The sequence below is a fragment of the Oryctolagus cuniculus genome, chromosome 10 (assembly GCF_051225735.1).
Source record: "Oryctolagus cuniculus isolate XC-2025 breed Fujian yellow rabbit chromosome 10, ASM5122573v1, whole genome shotgun sequence".
In the NCBI taxonomy this organism is placed as follows: domain Eukaryota; kingdom Metazoa; phylum Chordata; class Mammalia; order Lagomorpha; family Leporidae; genus Oryctolagus; species Oryctolagus cuniculus.
Window position 1 is genome coordinate 113,855,581 of NC_142876.1, and position 17,661 is coordinate 113,873,241.

At 43.8% G+C, this 17,661-nt stretch overlaps 1 long non-coding RNA gene across 1 annotated transcript; it reads left to right on the forward strand.

Moving 5' to 3' along the window:
* Positions 1-10,034: 10,034 nt before the first annotated feature.
* On the forward strand, positions 10,035-15,357 carry LOC149124430 (uncharacterized). The gene is made up of 2 exons (XR_016214418.1): positions 10,035-10,364; positions 11,698-15,357. It is a non-coding gene; the product is annotated as an uncharacterized LOC149124430 (long non-coding RNA).
* Positions 15,358-17,661: the final 2,304 nt, after the last annotated feature.

Consider the following 17,661-nt stretch of genomic DNA (forward strand, 5'->3'; position numbering starts at 1 on the left):
GTGCTTTTTTCAGTTCAAATTTATTGTATTCTACAAAAATGTGAAATTGCTCTAAATGATGTTTCTATATCTAATTATTTTTATTTTTATTGGAAAGGGAAGGAAGCAGAAAATGGAGATAGAAACAGAGATTAAAAAAGAGTTATTATGTCTACTGGCTCATGTCTCGGACAGCAGCCAGGTGGTGTATCGAACTCAGTCTAGGTTTGCCTCGTGGATGGTGGCAGCCCAGTTTCTAAACCGTTCATTGACTACCCTCTGAGGTAGGGAGTAGCAGGAAGCTGGAACAGGAAGCCGAGCCAGGACTTGGATGCAGACCCTGTGGTAAGCAGTTTGTGAGTCATGAGCAGCGTCAACTACAGCAGCAGGTGTTGCCCCTGGACTGTGTTTTTTATTCCTGGAAATGGCTTATTTCACTCTGCACAGTGTCCTCCAGGCTCAGTTGTTATAAATGGCAGTGTATGTGTGTGTGCGTGTGTGTGTGCAAAATTCAAAAAGTTCATTAAAAAAGTTTAGTTGTTTTGGCAAAACATACTTGGAACCCTCTACTTTGTTCATAATGTGCTCTTTCCCCATTTTCCAAGAATGTTTGAAACACCCCTTATAATACTGCTCTGAGCATCCAGGCCCACCTTTTGATTGAACCTCTCTTCAGTTTCTGTAAGTGGACACCTAGGAGTGGAACCATCAAGTCACAGACTGTCAGATGCTTTTCTGACAACGGGAAGCTGAGTTTTCCAGGGCGCCTGCATTTGACTCCCCATCAATCCTACGGTAGTTCCAGTTCGCTTGCATCCTTGACAGCAACCATCTCTCTGATGTTCAGGGTCATCTGAGGAGTTGTGAACTGGTATCTCATACGGTTTTTACTTCAGATTTTCTGATGGTTGTTGGTATTGAATGTTTTTATGAGACTACTGTTCACTTGCATGCTGTCTTTTTTTTTTTAACTTTTATTTAATGAATATAAATTTCCAAAGTACGGCATATGGATTACAATGGCTTCCCCCCCATAACGTCCCTCCCACCTGCAAGCCTCCCCTTTCCCACTCCCTCTCCCCTTCCATTCACATGAGGATTCATTTTGGATTCTCTTTATATACAGAAGATCAATTTAGCATACATTAAGTAAAGATTTCAATAGTTTGCAACCACACAGAAACATAAAGTGAAAAATAATAGATGATTTTTTAAATGATGATGAAATCAGATCATGTCGCTCCCCGTCTTCGTGGAGGAACGACACAGGACCCTGCGTTGTTTTTTCGTCTGCTCGGCCCTTCCCGGGTTTGCTGCTGGTTCTTCCCGGGTTGGCTACCATCCCTTCCACCTCCGTGGAAGGGTGGTTCCCCCTGCCACATTCCCCACTTCCGCGGGGGAGCGGCACACCGCCGGCCGGCTCTCTCGGGGGCTGCACAGGTGTTCCCCTTAGATGTTCCTGGTGCATGTTGTCTCTCTCCTCCTTTATAGTCCTCTTCCACCAATCCCAACTCTGGTACCCACACGCCGAGTACGATGCTCTCCTCCAATCAGGAGCAGCTCCTGCAGCTTGTCAAGTTGGTGAGAGGCAGCTGGGTAGAAGCTGTTTCCTCCTCTCCCAGTGCCATATTGTGGGAGAGCAGATGCATAGAATAAGTCTTAATTCCAGTAACTTAGTCTAGTCCGAGTTGCTCCCCACAGATCAGACCTATTGTCATGTTTAATCCCAGTGAGAGTCAAGTTGGGAATTGATAATTTTTTCTTTTTTCTTTTTTACAGAAGATCAGTTTAGTATACATTAAGTAAAGATTTCAACACTTTGCACCCCCATAGAAACACAAAGTGAAATATACTGTTTGAGTACTCGTTATAGCATTAAGTCTCAATTTACAGCACATTAAGGACAGAGATCCTACATGAGGAGTTAGTGCACAGTGACTCCTGTTGTTGATTTTACAAATTGACACTCCTGTTTATGGTATCAGTAATCTCCCTCTGCACCAGTCATGAGTTTCCAAGGCTATGGAAGCCGCTTGAGTTCTCCGACTCTTATCTTGTTCAGACAAGGTCATAGTCAAAGTGGAGGTTCTCTCCTCCCTTCAGAGAAAGGTACCTCCTTCTTTGAAGACCTGTTCTTTCCACTGGGATCTCACTCACAGAGATCTTTCATTTAGGTTTTGTTTTTTTTTTTTTTTTTTGCCAGAGTGTCTTGGCTTTCCATGCCTGAAATACTCTCATGGGCTTTTCAGCCAGATTGGAATGCCTTTAGGGCTGATTCTGAGGCCAGAGTGCTGTTTAGGACATCCACCATTCTATGAGTCTGCTGAGTATCTCGCTTCCCATGCATGCTGTCTTTAGAGAAATATCGTATCTGGAATAGACTGCAGGTCCCTGCTCCCCCAGATTCATATGCTGACATCTGAACCATGGCTGCGTAGTAAGAGGTAGGTGTCAGGCACATCACCAGGTCCTTAGGGTGGAGCCAGAGTGAATGGGGTCAGTGCCCTTGTGCAGGGACCTTGGAGAGCTGCCTGAGCTCCTCTGCCAGGTGACGCAGTGAGAAGGCAGCTGTGCGTGAAGCAGACACTCAGTCTCCTGACACCTGGACCTTGGACATCTCCATCTCCAGGAATGTGAGAAATACTTGTCTATAAGCCACCCAGTCTGTGGGGTTATTGATGGCAGCAAGAGTAGACTAAGGTGAGATTCTCTGCTGTGTCTTTGATAAAGTGTGTTCATGTCTTGGGTACAGTCCCATAAGTGGGATTGCTGTATCCTATGAAAAGTCTGTTTTTAGTTTTTAAAGACATCTTCATACTGTTTTCCACAGTGGCCACACTAATTTCCATTGCTGGGCATGTATATGGTGTTCTCCTCATTCCACATTCTCGCTAGCATTTGTTTCTCTCTTTCATTTGGATCTCAGCCATTCTGACAGGGGCGAGGTGATATATCATTTTGGTTTTGATTTGTATTTCCATGTTGGGCAGTGATGTTGGCCAGTTGTATTTCTCCTTTTGATACTGTGTATTTAGGTTCTTTGCCCATTTCTTTACTGGACTGGTTGTTTTTTTGTTGCTCATATATTTTAGATATTGATCTTTGTTGGATTGGTGGTTTGCTAATAATTTTCCCATTTTGTTGATGTCTCTTTATTGATCACTTCCTTTGCTGTACAGGAGCTTCTGAGTTTGATGTAATGCAGTTTGTTTAGCTTTGCCTTTGCTGTCTGCTTTGAGGGTCTTTTCCAAGAAATCATCACCTACCCTAGTGTCTTGAGGGCTTCTCCTAAATTTTCTCCCAGAAACTTGATAATCTATGTCTTATATTTACACTTTTGATCCATCTTGAATTGATTTTTATATATGGTGAGAGGTCAGGATCTAATTTCATTTTTCTATATATGTACATAAAGGTTTGTCAGCACTCTTTTTTGAAGAGATTATCAGTTGGTTGTATGTACATGAATTTATTTCTGGGATCTCTGCTTTGTTCCACTGATAGGTATCAGTTTTATGCCTGTACCATGCTGTTGTAAATACTATGGCTTTGTAGTGTGCTTGGAAGTCAGGTATTGTGATGCCTCCAGCTTGAATTTTTGCTAAGGATCACACTGGCTATTCTGAGTATGTGTGATTCTATATGAAATTTAGGATTACCTTTTCTTACCTGCTATGCCACAGTGCTGGCCCTTAGGATTACTTTGTCTAATACTATAAATAATGTTATTGATGTTTTGATAGGGATTGTGTTGAATCTGTAGATCATTTTAGGCAATGTAGAGGCTTTATTAAAACCATTTCTTTTTATGTCCTTGCTGATTTCATGAGAGAGATTGATTGATTGATTGATTGAGATTGATCTCCCATTGAGTGGCTCACTCTGCAGTTGGCTGCAGTGGCCAGAGCTGTGCTGATCTGAAGGCAGGAGCCAGGAGCTTCCTCTGGGTCTCATGGGGGTGCAGGGGCCCCAGGACCTGGCTCATCTTCCACTGTTTTCCCAGACCATAGCAGAGAGCTGGATCAGAAGTGGTGCAAGCATGATTCGAACTGGTGCCCATATGGTATGCCGGCACTGCAGGCTGTGGCTTTACCAACTATGCCACAGGACCAGGACCCCTAATTGCTCTTTGCAAAACTTGTGCTACTATATTGAATTATATTGGTAAAAGTGGACATCCTTGTCTTGTTCTAGCCCTGGGAGAAAATGCTTTCAGCTTTTCCCCATTTAGTAAATTGGCTGTTGGATTATATATATATATATATATATATATATATATATATATCCTTTATAGTTTTGAGGTTTATTCTTTCTGTACATAATTTTCAGAGGGATTTTATCATGAAGGCGTGTTAAATCTTATCATATGCTTTTTCTCCCATCTATTGAGATGAACAAATGTTTTTCGATATTCATTCTGTTGATACGATTTAGATGTTAATTGATTTGTGAGTGTTGAACCACCTTCGAATCTCTGGGATAAATCTCACTTGAGAATTAATTGTGATCTTTTTTATGTGGTTTTGGATTTGATTTGCTGGTATTTTCTTGAGAATCTTTGCATCTGGGTTCATCAAGGATAAAGCTCTATAGTTGCCTTTTTCTGTTTTGTCTTTGACTTTGGTATATATCTATGATTGTGATATCCCCTTGCTGAACTGAACCTTTTTTCCAAATATGTCCTTATTGTCTATTTTTATAATTTTGATGTACAGCCCGTTTTATAGCCTTTCACTTTGAGTTTATATGTGTATCTGAAATGAAGAATTTCTCATTATGCTGGTCTGGTGGTGGTGAATTGTCTGCTTTTGCTTAACTTGAAAATACCATTTTTTTTCCTTCATATTTAAAAAAGAGTATTCCTATAGGGAGACCAAATTGCATGTATTTATAGGTACCATCCTAAGAATACAACAATGCTTTGCTCCTTTGCTCTCTCCCTCCCTCAAGAACCTTCATTTCTTTCTTTTTTTCTTTAATTTTTACTGAAACACTATTTTTAATTTACTTTATAAATCTTTGTTAAGAATTCATAAAATAATATGAAGAAAAAAAGATAAAAAATAAAGATAACCACAGTGTTTCTTGACAGTCAATACAAGTCATCCCTTCTTGAAGTGTGAATTTCACTTCTAGAAATTTTATTTGAAGTGCTCTATTAGTTCTCACAGATCATCTCGAACATATGGTATTTGTTCCTTTGAGATTTGCTTATCTTATTGGCTTGTCTTATGTATGATATTTTCCAGATTCATCCATTTTGTTGCAAATGACCAGATTTCATTTTTTTGTATTGCTGTGTAGTATTCCATAGTTTACATATCCTATAATTTCATTGCCCATTCTTCGGTTGATGGGCATTTGGGTTGATTCCATGTGTTAGTTATTGTGAATTGAGCTGCAATATACATGGAGGTGCAGATAGCTCTTTGGCTTAGTGATTTCATTTCCCTTGGGTAAATTCCCAAGGGTGGGATGGCTGGGTCATATGCTAGGTCTGTCTTCAGATCTTGGAGTTACCTCCATGCTGTCTTCCATGATGGCTTTACCAGTTCACATTCCCATCAACAGTGGTTTAGGGTACCTTTTCCCCCACATCCTCATCAGCATTTCTTGTTTGTTGATTTCTATCAGGTTGATTTGTCCATTGCTGAACATGGAGTATTGAAGTCCCCCATTACTACTGTATTGGAGTATAAGTCTCCCTTTAAATCCCTTAACATTTATTTTGAGTAGCCAGGTGCCCTGTAATTAAGTGCATATACATTTATAATAGTTAGATTTCACTCTTGAATTGATCCGTTAATCATTATATAGTGCCCTTCTTTATCTCTTTGAACAGTTTTTGTACTAAAGTCCATTTTGTCTGATATTACGATGGCTACAGCAGCTCTTTTTTGGTTTCTATTGCCATGAAATAACTTTTTCCACCCTTTCACGTTCAGTCTGCCTGCGTCTTTGTTGGTGAGATGTGTTTCTTGTGGGCAGCAAATGGATGGCTTTTGTTTTATTAACCATTCAGCCAGTCTGTCTTTTAACTGGGAGTTGAGGCCATTTACATTCAAAGTGACTATTGATAAGTAAGGACTTTGACAGTTTTTCAAAAAATATTCCCATTTTTTACTTTGAATTTGTTTTAAACTTTGAGAGATTGTTGTCTTTTACCTTCTTTCATAGTGATGGCCATGTTTCTGTGTTGCTGTGTGCAACACATCCTTAAGCATCTTTTGTATGGCTGTACAGGTGGTGATAAATTGTTTCAATTTCTGTTTGTTATGAAAGGTCTTTTTTTCACCTTTATTCATACATGATAATTTTGCAGGGTATAATATTCCGGAGTGACAGTTTTTTTCTCTTTAAGACTGGAACTGTATCTTGCCATTGTCTCCTAGCCTGTAGGGTTTATAATGAGAAGTCTGCTGTGAGTCTAATTGGAGGTCCTCTGAAAGTAATCTGGTGTTTCTCTTGTGCACATTTTAGAATCATCTCTTTATGTTTTACTGTGGTGAGTATGGTTACAATACATCTTGGTGAAGATCTTTTCTGGTCATGTCTATTAGGAGTTCTGTGTGCTTCCTCTACTTGGATGTCCATTTCTTTCTCCAAATTAGTGAGGTTTTCTGCTATTATTTTACTAAAAAGGCCTGCTAATCCATTCTGTCTTTCCACACCTTCAAGAACTCCTAAAACCCATATGCTGGGTCATTTTGTAGTATCCTGTATATTCCCAACAGTGGTTTTTAGTTTTCTAAATTCCTCTTCTTGTCTATATTTTGTATAATTTCCAGTGCTTTGCCTTCTGAGTCTGATATTCTTTCTTCTGCTTCAGTGATTTCATTGTTAAGGCTCTCCACTGCATTTTTTATTGGTTCTATTGAACTCTTCCTTGCATTTTGATTTCTCTTTAAGATCTCAATTTCACAGGAGAAATTTTCTTTCATGTCCTGAAAAGATTTCAGTAGTTTGTGCATTTGCTCTGATTACTTCTATGCAATCTTATGATGAATTTTGAATTCAGTTTCTTGCCTTTCTTCATTCTCATCATTTTCACAATCTGCTATTCAAGTGTTGTATTCTTTTGGGGGCATCATTTTTCCTTATTCTTGTTTCTTGAATTGTATGTTTGTTGTTTGTCTTTTGTGGAGATACTCATGGGCTGTGGAGGCTTTCACCTTTGTACTATGGCTCTGTAGATAGGTGAAATGTCTGCTTTCAGTGACTATCTAGAGGCTTGTAGTGGGTGTGGTCAGGGAGCTCTATAGAGTTTTCCAAGGTCAAGGGTGTGCATAAGGTGATAAACCCAGGTTTGGCATGGTAAATCTTTTTCTTTTTTCTTTTTAATCAGAAGGGAAATTTATTTTGAGTTGAGCTGCTCTCCTCAAAGGATCAGTGCCTGAGTGCTAACCCTAGTGGGGATAATATTCATCTGCACTGTCCTAAGGACTACACAAAGGATCTGCAGTCTTCAATGTAAGTTCTGATTCCACAGCAATGTCTCCCACCAGGTAACCAGGAAGCCCTGAGCATGTGGAGTCTCCCACTGCGACTGCCCCAAATCCCAGCCACACTGTGAGTCCTCCCATCCCATACACTTTCAGTTTTTTCGCAGACTGGTGCAGAAGTCTCATACAGTCATAAGCTCCCAGCCCCCTGTTAGTCTCCACTAGGCTGGTTGCTGGGCACAGATATGAGCTGGTGCAGCTCTTAGGTATGTCCAAAATGGTGTCAGCGCTATCAGCTCATTATAGGATAGCATTTTAAAGAGATGGGGGAGAGAGAAACGTGTCCGTCCTGTCCTCTTTTTTTTTTTCTCCTCTAGTTTGGTAGGTACACTGTCCCCCATGGGTCTCCAAGCTGGGTTCCCTTTAGGCTTTTCCTGCATCTTTTTGCCAGGGGCTTGGGCTGCTGTGGTCTGGTCTCATCTCAATTTCCGACACTGGTGCGTAGGCTCTCAGCTGCTGGAGTCCTGAGTTACAGGCATCCTCCACGTACGTCCGCTGTGTCCCTCTAATTTTGGAGGAGTTTCACCTGCCATTTCCTCCTAACTCTTCCATTAGACTATACTCTGTCCACTTTTTAAAAACTATCTTCTCCTGGGCTAGAGCACTAAGCTCCCTCTCTACTCCACCCTCTTAGATGTCCAACTTTTCACTGTTGAGTCTGGGGCTTTCCTGGTAGGGGAGGGGAGGGAGGCATAGTCGCTTCCCTTGCTTCCCTTCTTGGATCCAAGCCATCACTCAAGCCCCTGTGAGTTCCCCATGCTTGAGTAAATATCGGAAGGAGACTGTGGAATTCTCTCTCAGCTAAAGCTTTGGGTGTCAGGGTGCATAGCAGTTTCTTCCTACCTTGATTTGAGAAGATGGCAACTCCTGGAGGGCTGCTTGCTTCACCAAATGCCAGACCACAGAGGCATCATTGACGTCTCTCCGTGTTGTCCCAGAATGTTCATTGTTTTATCACTTACCCACTGGAAATTTCCATCAGGCATACCTCCGTAATTATCTTATGATGATTATCATGATATCTCCTCTGTAGTGATGCCCCTTCTCTGCTCATGACTGCTGATCTATGTCTTCTATTTTTATTAAATATAATGAGAATTTTTCCTTTTATTTAAGATTTTCTTAAGCTGCTCTTTTTATTTTTTGAAGTTAGAAACTCAAACAATTGGGGACTACTGTTTGTTATTCCATTAATAGTATACATTTCCCTCTAGGCAGTACTGGAGATTCATAATATACATTTTGATATAAGTGTTTCCATTGTCATTTGCTTAAACAACTTCTCTTGTGATTCCTTGATGCATGTTTTATTTAGAAGTACCTTGACTCTTTGAGAGATACTTGAGGATTCCCCAGTATTCTATCAAAGCTGCAGTGGACTGTGGAAGGGGGCAATTGTGGGGTTGGCTCTCATCTGAGGAGGGTGCATTCTGCACTCAGAGGAGATAGGGGTAGTTGGGTTTATGAAGCTACAGTATTTCTTAATACTGTGATGGAGTATCTTTGGGATCCCAGGATGGATACTTGGATGGAGTTCAGTGCTCTGGAGTGGGATGGGTCCCAACAATGACTTTCTCAATATGAGATCACACTGCAGCAGCCTGCACTCTAGTGTACAAGTATGGGTGTGCTAGCAGCTATTTATTACTACAACTACAATGCCCTAGAGGGGCTTCTTAGAATTGAATGAGACTTGTTTGAGCCCATAGTTTGGAGGTTCTCAGTCCAAGCTTGGGCAGCCCCGTTGGATCAGGCAGCTGGTGAGGCCTTCCCAAGCTGTATGAATTCTGTTCCTTTAACTTGTAAAAAATATCTTAAGACTTTTAGTACAATGTGGAAGAGAAGTGGCAAGAGTGAACATTGTTGTCTTGCTTGTGTTTATGATCTCACAGGGAAATCTTTCAGTGTTTTAAAACCTGATGTTAGTGGTGGGTGTTTTTTAAATATATGTGTCCCATGTCATATGAGTTTAGTTCCTTTCTATTAATAATTTGTTGAGTGTTTTTAAATACAAACTGTGTTGGTTTTGTCAAAGACTTTTTCTGAATCTTTTTAGGCAATCATGAGTGTGCTTATTCTTCTACTGTGAGATGTTACCTCAGTTGATGGCTGCATGTAGAACCATCTTTGCATTACTCTGATAAATGCCCCATGGTCATGGTGTATTTCCCTTTTAACATGTTGCTGCTGCATTTGGTTTGCTAGGATATACGTGACAGCTTTTGCATCTCTAGTTTTTCTCTAGAAATGTGTGTATCAGCTTTTGAAGTCAGGAACATACGAGTCTCATAAAAAGAGCTGGAAACTATTCCTTTTCCTTATTTGAAGCTTTTTTGGAAAATGCATACAGAAATTGAGCCATCATTTGGATGATGATATTCTGTGTCCCCTAAAGGTTGATGTGTGGGAAGCTTAGTCCCCAGTTTGTAGATGTTATGATAGGACTTCCAAGAGGAAGGGGGACCTCCAAGGGGGAGGTCACTGTGGCTGCTGACCTTGGAATGGTCTCTCTAATGAGCCAGTTTGTGGGGAGCCATTGCACGGCGTCCTAAAGATGGCGCCGGCTCCTTTCCCCCGGAAGGACTGGCGAGAAACAAACATCTCCTAATAAGGAGATGTTTGAGCTCCCTTCCGGCTTCCGCGTTGCTGTACCAATCAATGCTTGCCACTTGGCCGCTTTTGATTGGTGCGCGGATGGCTATAAGAGGGAGGGGAGAAAAAAGGGCACGGTATTAGAAGTTTGAAAGAGGTTCCTGAATAAACTGCTGGAAGAAGAGTTCGGGTCGTGTCTTCCTTGCTGGTCGAGGGACGCGACAACTGGTGGCCCGTACGGGGAACATCTCGAACGCGAACTCAGAACTTCCTGCAGTCAGGGCAGCGCTGGTAAGTCCCCTGGGAAAATAAGGTGGGGATCCGCGATAAGAGTGGGCAGTCCTGCGATAATAGCGGGAGGGTAGTTCTGCGATTAAAGCAGAGGAAGTTCTGCGACAAAAGCAGAAGGAGCTCTGACCCGTGGCCAGGGAAGGAGCGCAATTTTTGACGATGGGTAATTCACAGTCCCATGAAATTTTTCTGGCGCTGAATGCGCTGCTTCGGGAAAACGGTTTGAAACTTAAGCCTAGTACGTTGCATAGGTTTTTATGTAACTGCGATACCATTGCACCCTGGTATGGGGTTTCGGGAAGCCTTACTATCCCTTCATGGGACAAACTAGGCAGGGATTTGGATTTTGCATTTGAACAGGGTAATCTTGAAGGGGGAGTGAGACCAATATGGAAGTTAGTGCGAGCATGCCTCGAGGATGAGCAGTGTAGTGAAGCTATTCTGAGCGGTCAAGCTGCCTTGGAGGAGCTTCAGGAAGAGCGCTCCGAGAGAGCTGCTGGAGAAAAAGGGAAAACTTTGAAGGAGAGTCGAAAAAGAACTAGGAAAAAACTGTACCCCGATCTTTCCGAGTTGCGCAGCCCCTCCTTAGTAAGTAGTTCTAGTGCAGAAAGTAGCTCAGAAAGCAGCAGTGAGTCTGAAGAGTGTGGCGATAACAAAGAGTCTGGTATAAAGCAAGTACGGGAATTAAATCGGCAAATGAGGAAATTGCAATTAAAAGGAAAAAAGGAACTTAAGCATGGTACTTTCAAGGGGAACTTAGGGGAGGAGCCTGAAGCCTCTCCTCCTCAGTATGAGCCTGTATCCGCGCAAGAAAGAGGGCGGACTTTCTGTCCGGGAGTCTGGAAACAGGTTGGTGCGGAGTTGTTAAGTGCCTATCCTGTCTTCCAAGATCCGCAAGGGCAGAGGTACGAGGAACCCCTCGACATAAAGATAATCAAATCACTAGCGGAGTCAGTAAGAGCCTATGGCATCAGCGGCTCGTTCACGCTGGCTCAAGTAGAAAATCTTCAAAGATACTGCATGACTCCAAATGACTGGAGCGGGTTGGCTCGTGCTGCATTGTCACCAGGACAATACTTAGACTTCAGAGCTTTCCTGATTGACTTTGCCAATGAACAAGCAGCAGAAAATGCAGCGGCAGGGAATCAGCATTGGGACAGAGATATGCTGCTAGGCATAGGGAGATTCACTAACCAGCAGACAGGTTACCCACATGCAGTGTATGAACAAGTTAACAAGATAGCCATCAAGGCTTGGAAGTCTATACCCAACAGAGGAGAGGTAAGTGGGAATTTGACAAAGATTACACAGGGACCCACCGAGCCGTTTTCAGACTTTGCAGCGCGCATGGTGGAAGCTGCGGGTAGGATTTTTGGAGATCCAGATCGCGCCATGCCGCTGATAGAACAGTTGGTTTTTGAGCAGTGCACTAAGGAATGCAGAGCTGCTATAACACCATGGAAGAGCAAAGGGCTTCAGGTATGGATAAAACAATGCAGGGAAATAGGAGGGCCGCTATCCAACACTGGCCTTGCTGCAGCAGTCCTTCAAATCACGAAGGGCAATAGGGGATCAGGGAACGCTGGAGCATGTTTCAGCTGTGGAAAAATGGGACATATGAAGCGGCAATGTCCGCAAAGGGGAAGAGGCAAAGAACAAAGACAGGAAGGACCAGGAATTTGTCCAAAATGCAGGAAGGGAAAGCACTGGGCCAATGAATGCCGCTCGGTAAAGGACATTGACGGCAACGTCCTTGCTTCTGGCAATGGTGGGGCGCGTCCAAAAAATGGGCAGCGGGGCCCTCGTCCCCAGGGCCCGCAAATATATGGGGCATTCGAGAGTCAGCATCAGGGCGCCCATCAGGACCAACAGCAGGGGAGGCAAAGTCAGTGGCCCAGCTTCAGACATCCCAGAGACCACAGAGAGCCACTGCAGGCTCTGCAGGCCTGGACCTCTGTGCCACCACCAGACTCATACTGACACCAAAAATGGGAGTGCAAGCCATTGAGTCAGACTTTCAGGGACCCCTAGAGGAAGGGACAGTGGGATTGTTGTTGGGACGTTCATCCTCTACCTTGAAAGGTCTCATAATTCATCCAGGAGTCATAGATTCGGATTATACTGGCATGGTGAAAATCATGGTTGAGTCCCCTAGAGGTATAACAGCTATTAATCCAGGAGATAGGATTGCACAACTTGTAATCCTTCCTAGCAAGCATTTGCAGTTCAGTGCATCAAAGAAACAACGAGGAAGTGAAGGCTTTGGGTCCACAGGCGTAGATTGTACCTTCTTGTCTTTAGAACTAGACCAGAGACCAACCTTAAAGATAAAAATAAATGGAAAGGACATTCTCGGCCTACTAGACACAGGTGCAGACCGTAGTATCATCGCCTCCAAGGATTGGCCTCCAAAGTGGCCTAAGCAGGCATCCTCACAATCCCTTCGGGGACTGGGATATTCAGAAACTCCTGAGATGAGCGCAGTAATGCTGCGCTGGGAGGATGCAGAGGGACATTCAGGCATGGTGCAACCTTATGTTTTGGATTTACCTATCTCTTTATGGGGCCGAGACCTTTTGAAAGACATGAACTATAAATTAAGTAATGAATACTCCCGTGTTTCTCAAAAATTGATGAAGGATATGGGACACCATCCGAATTATGGAATAGGAAAATTCTTACAAGGAAGAAATGAGCCCACTGAAGTAGTGCAGAGGCCTTCTCGCCAAGGGCTGGGTTTTTCATAGGGGCCGCTGAGGAAGGTATTCCCATTACTTGGAAGCACGAGGACCCAGTGTGGGTTCCTCAGTGGCCTCTGTCCTCAGACAAATTGGTCGCAGCGCAGCAATTGATTCAAGAACAATTGAATTTAGGACACATTAGACCCTCTGTATCGCCTTGGAATACTCCTATTTTTGTAATAAAAAAGAAATCCGGGAAGTGGCGGTTGCTACATGACTTGAGAGTTATTAATATGCAGATGCAGGTCATGGGGCCGGTGCAACGTGGGCTGCCTCTTCTATCTACACTTCCACAGGGATGGCCCATAATAATAATAGATATTAAAGACTGTTTCTTCTCCATACCCCTACATACAAAGGATTGTGAAAGGTTTGCCTTTACCTTGCCGGCGTGCAATCATGAGCAGCCTGACCAGAGGTATGAATGGGTTGTGCTTCCACAGGGCATGGCTAACAGCCCCACAATGTGTCAGCTATTTGTGGGTCAAGCGATTGGGCCTTTACGTAAGAGATTTTCTTCCCTAAAATGCATCCATTACATGGATGACATCCTCTTAGCAGCAAAAGACGAATTCGTATTAGATGATGGCTTTGCATATTTGATTCAGTTGTTAGAAAGTAAGAAGTTATTTATTGCCCCTGAAAAGGTTCAAAAAGGAAGCATTGCAACTTATCTGGGATCCCGCATAACTAGTACTCAAATTGTTCCTCAAAAGGTGGAATTGCGCAAAGATAGTTTAAAGACTTTAAATGATTTTCAGAGATTATTAGGAGATATAAATTGGGTTAGGGGTTATTTGAATCTTCCCAATTATGAACTTAAGCCACTTTATGTCATTTTGCGTGGTGATTCGGCATTGGACTCACCGCGGTGCTTAACTCCGGAGGCCAGGGAGGCCCTAGAGAAGGTAGAAAAGAAATTACAGGAGGCATTCTTATGCAGAATGAATGAAAATCTGCCATTGTCATTATGCATTCTCCCAACACTTAGCCAACCTACAGGGCTAGTATGGCAGGAAGGTCCGCTTTTATGGATACATCCAAGGAGCTCTCCAGCCAAGTCTATTGAGTATTATCCGGCAGCGGTGGCAAAGCTAGCACTGGAGGGTTTGCAACAATGTTTACAATATTTTGGAAAATTGCCGTGTGAAGTGATTGTTGCTTATGATGCCAAACAAGTCAACGTCCTATGTGCTCTTTTAGATGATTGGGCAGTGTTTCACTGTGGGTTCCCAGGCTTTATAGACAATCATTTACCAAAAAGTCCATTGTTACAATTCTTTAAAGAACATCCGGTAGTATTTCCAAAAATTACAGCCGCTGAGCCATTACTAGGTGCTCCAAATATATTTACGGATGGGTCAAAAACAGGCTGTGGGGTTTATATGGTAGAGGGTAATGACCCGGTATTTCATCAGTTTCAGCCAGGCTCACCTCAAGTTGTGGAGTTAAAAATAGTTATTGAGGTCCTTAAGCAGTGCTCTTTTGCCTTTAATTTGTTGTCAGATTCCTTATATGTGGTGAACGCATTAAAGATATTGGAAACCGCAGGGCCGATTAAACCTTCTAGCCCAATTGCATCCCTATTACATATAGCCCAGCAGTTGCTTTGGTCACGGAAAAATCCCTTTTTTGCTCAGCATATTAGAGCCCACACAGGCATGCCTGGTCCTTTATGTGAAGGCAATGCACGAGTAGATCTGTGTACTAGACAGGAATTCATCTTTTTTACTACTTCCGCAGAGGCTGCTAAAGCTTTCCATCAATCTTTTCATGTCAACGCGCGCGCTTTGCAGCAGAAATTTCATCTTTCCCGCGCAGATGCCAGACAGATTGTACTTGATTGCGCTGACTGTGCTGTTACTCGTGCACAACCTAGTGTTGGCGTAAACCCTAGAGGGTTACTGCCTGGGAGAGTATGGCAGATGGATGTGACCCATGTATCGGAATTTGGGAAATTGAAATATGTTCATGTCTCAGTGGACACGTGCTCAGGCATTATGTATGCCTCTCCCCTCAGTGGTGAATCTACACGTCAGGTGATTGCTCATTGTCTGGATGCATGGGCCGCCTGGGGGAAACCCCAGGTGCTAAAAACTGATAATGGCCCGGCCTATACATCTCAAACCTTTACCACCTATTGCCAAAAAATGGAGGTTCAACTTGTCCATGGATTGCCATACAATCCTCAGGGCCAGGGCATAATTGAGCGAGCACACCGCACACTGAAAGAATATCTTTTAAAACAAAAAGGGGGAGTTGGCTATAGCCGCACCCCGAGAGAGAGAATTGCCTTAGTCTTATTTACAATTAATTTTTTAAATTTGGATGTGCATGGGCACTCAGCCGCGGACAGGCATCAGCAACAAGGAAACCCAAGTAGAGGGTTGGTAAAATGGAAAGATCTCTTGACGGGCCAGTGGCGTGGCCCTGATCCCGTGCTGGCATGGGCACGAGGTGCTGTTTGTGTTTTTCCACAGGATCAACATGACCCGGTGTGGGTTCCAGAGCGAGCGGTCAGGTGGGTCTGCCACGAGGAGAATCCTGCTGTTGCTTTTGATACTTCTGCCTCAAATGCAGCGGACACTGGCGGAGCAGAGATGGGGGATTCTATCAGTATTCCCAAAGCCGATGCCGAATTGGTCCGCGGAATTTGACTACACCTTGGAGCAACTGCGCCTTGCCGTGGTCACCATCAACTCCACGCGTGTGGATGTCTCCTTCGCATCTGGACTGTCATCCCAGATCCAGCTGTCTCCAGCCTGAAGGAGTGGGTGGGACTTGGAGCTTTGACGGGGTTGCTGTTACTTGTTGTGTTATTTTGCCTGTGGTGTTTGTGCAGGATGAGGACGGCTCATTGGCGGGAATTGGCCATGATAGCTCAAGCCTTTTATGCCCTTGAGGCTGGACAACTGCCGCAAGCATGGCTGGCCTTCCTTGAATGCTAGGCATGGGTGCAGGGTGCGAGGCAAAGCACTGCAGAGAGAACGAGCCATTACGTTCTCTGGAAGGCAAGTCTGTCTGCATGTGGGTTGGCATCCCAGAACCCACCCCTGCGAAAAGGATGCTGTTCCAGGTGGATGCCTGGCAGTGGGGGACAGACCCCTACCTTCTCCTGTAATCCTTAGATGCCTGGTTCTAAAACAAAAAGGGGGAACTGTGGGGAGCCATTGCACGGCGCCCTAAAGATGGCGCCGGCTCCTTTCCCCCGGAAGGACTGGCGAGAAACAAACATCTCCTAATAAGGAGATGTTTGAGCTCCCTTCCGGCTTCCGCGTTGCTGTACCAATCAATGCTTGCCACTTGGCCGCTTTTGATTGGTGCGCGGATGGCTATAAGAGGGAGGGGAGAAAAAAGGGCGCGGTATTAGAAGTTTGAAAGAGGTTCCTGAATAAACTGCTGGAAGAAGAGTTCGGGTCGTGTCTTCCTTGCTGGTCGAGGGACGCGACAGAGTAGAATGCCAAATAAGGCACTTTGTGAAATACATGGTACCTGGATTTAAGTGTAAGGCAAAATAATCTGTCTTTTCCTCTCTCTCTTAACTCTGCCTTAGAGATAAATGAGTAAGTTATTTAAAAAGTAATATGGATTCAAAATGGTGTCAAGTAGACTCAAAAGGGTTTTTCCCTGAATGTTGGTGGATTCCTCCCTTGGAGGAGTGAGTTCCTTTGTATTGGAGAGCTTTCTGTGGGCTGGCATGGCACAGTGGGTTCAGTTTCCACTAATAACCCCAGCACCCCATACTGGAGCCACCAGTTCAAGTTCTGGCTGCTCAGCTGTCTGCTAATCAGCCTGGGAAACCAGTGGAAGATGGTCCAAGTACTTGGGCCACTGCCACCCATGTGGGAGACCAGCATGCAGTTCCTGGCTCCTGGCTTTGGCCTGGCCCTGCCCTGGCTGTTGCAGCCATTTGGGGAGTGAACAAGTGAATGGAAGATCTCTCTTTGTTCTCCGTGTCTTTCAGGTAGATAGACATTGTTTTTTAAAAAAATTCTTTCTACTTTAAAAAAATGCTTCCTTCTGAGATTATTGCATTATGTTTATGTTTGAATGCCTCTGCAGACTCTGATATTTGTTGCAAATACAGTAGGAAATAGGACTTCAAGTTCTTAGGATTGTAGATTAGAATTGAATGGGTGAGCACCTCAAATTTGATGTGATCTCTATGAGTATTTGTGGTTTACAATATCCACAAGTCGGGGTGGATATTTGGTCCAGAAATTAAGATGTTACTTGGGACACCCACATTCCATATTAGTGTCTGGGTTTGAGTCCTGCCTGAGCTTCCAATTCCAGCTTCGTGCTAATGCACTCCCTGGAGGCAGCAGATGTCTCCAGTACTTCCGTCAGTGCCTTGCACAAGGGAGATGTGAATTGAGTTCCGGGCTCCTGGCTTTGCCTGCCTCCCAGCCCTGGCTGTTGCAGGCATTTGGAGAGTGAACAAGTGGATGGAAGATCTACCTCTGTTCTCTGTTTCTGTCCCTCTTCTGCCTTCCAAATAAAGATTTTTTAAAATGGGGCCGGCACTGTGGTGTGGCGGGTAACCAGCCACCCTC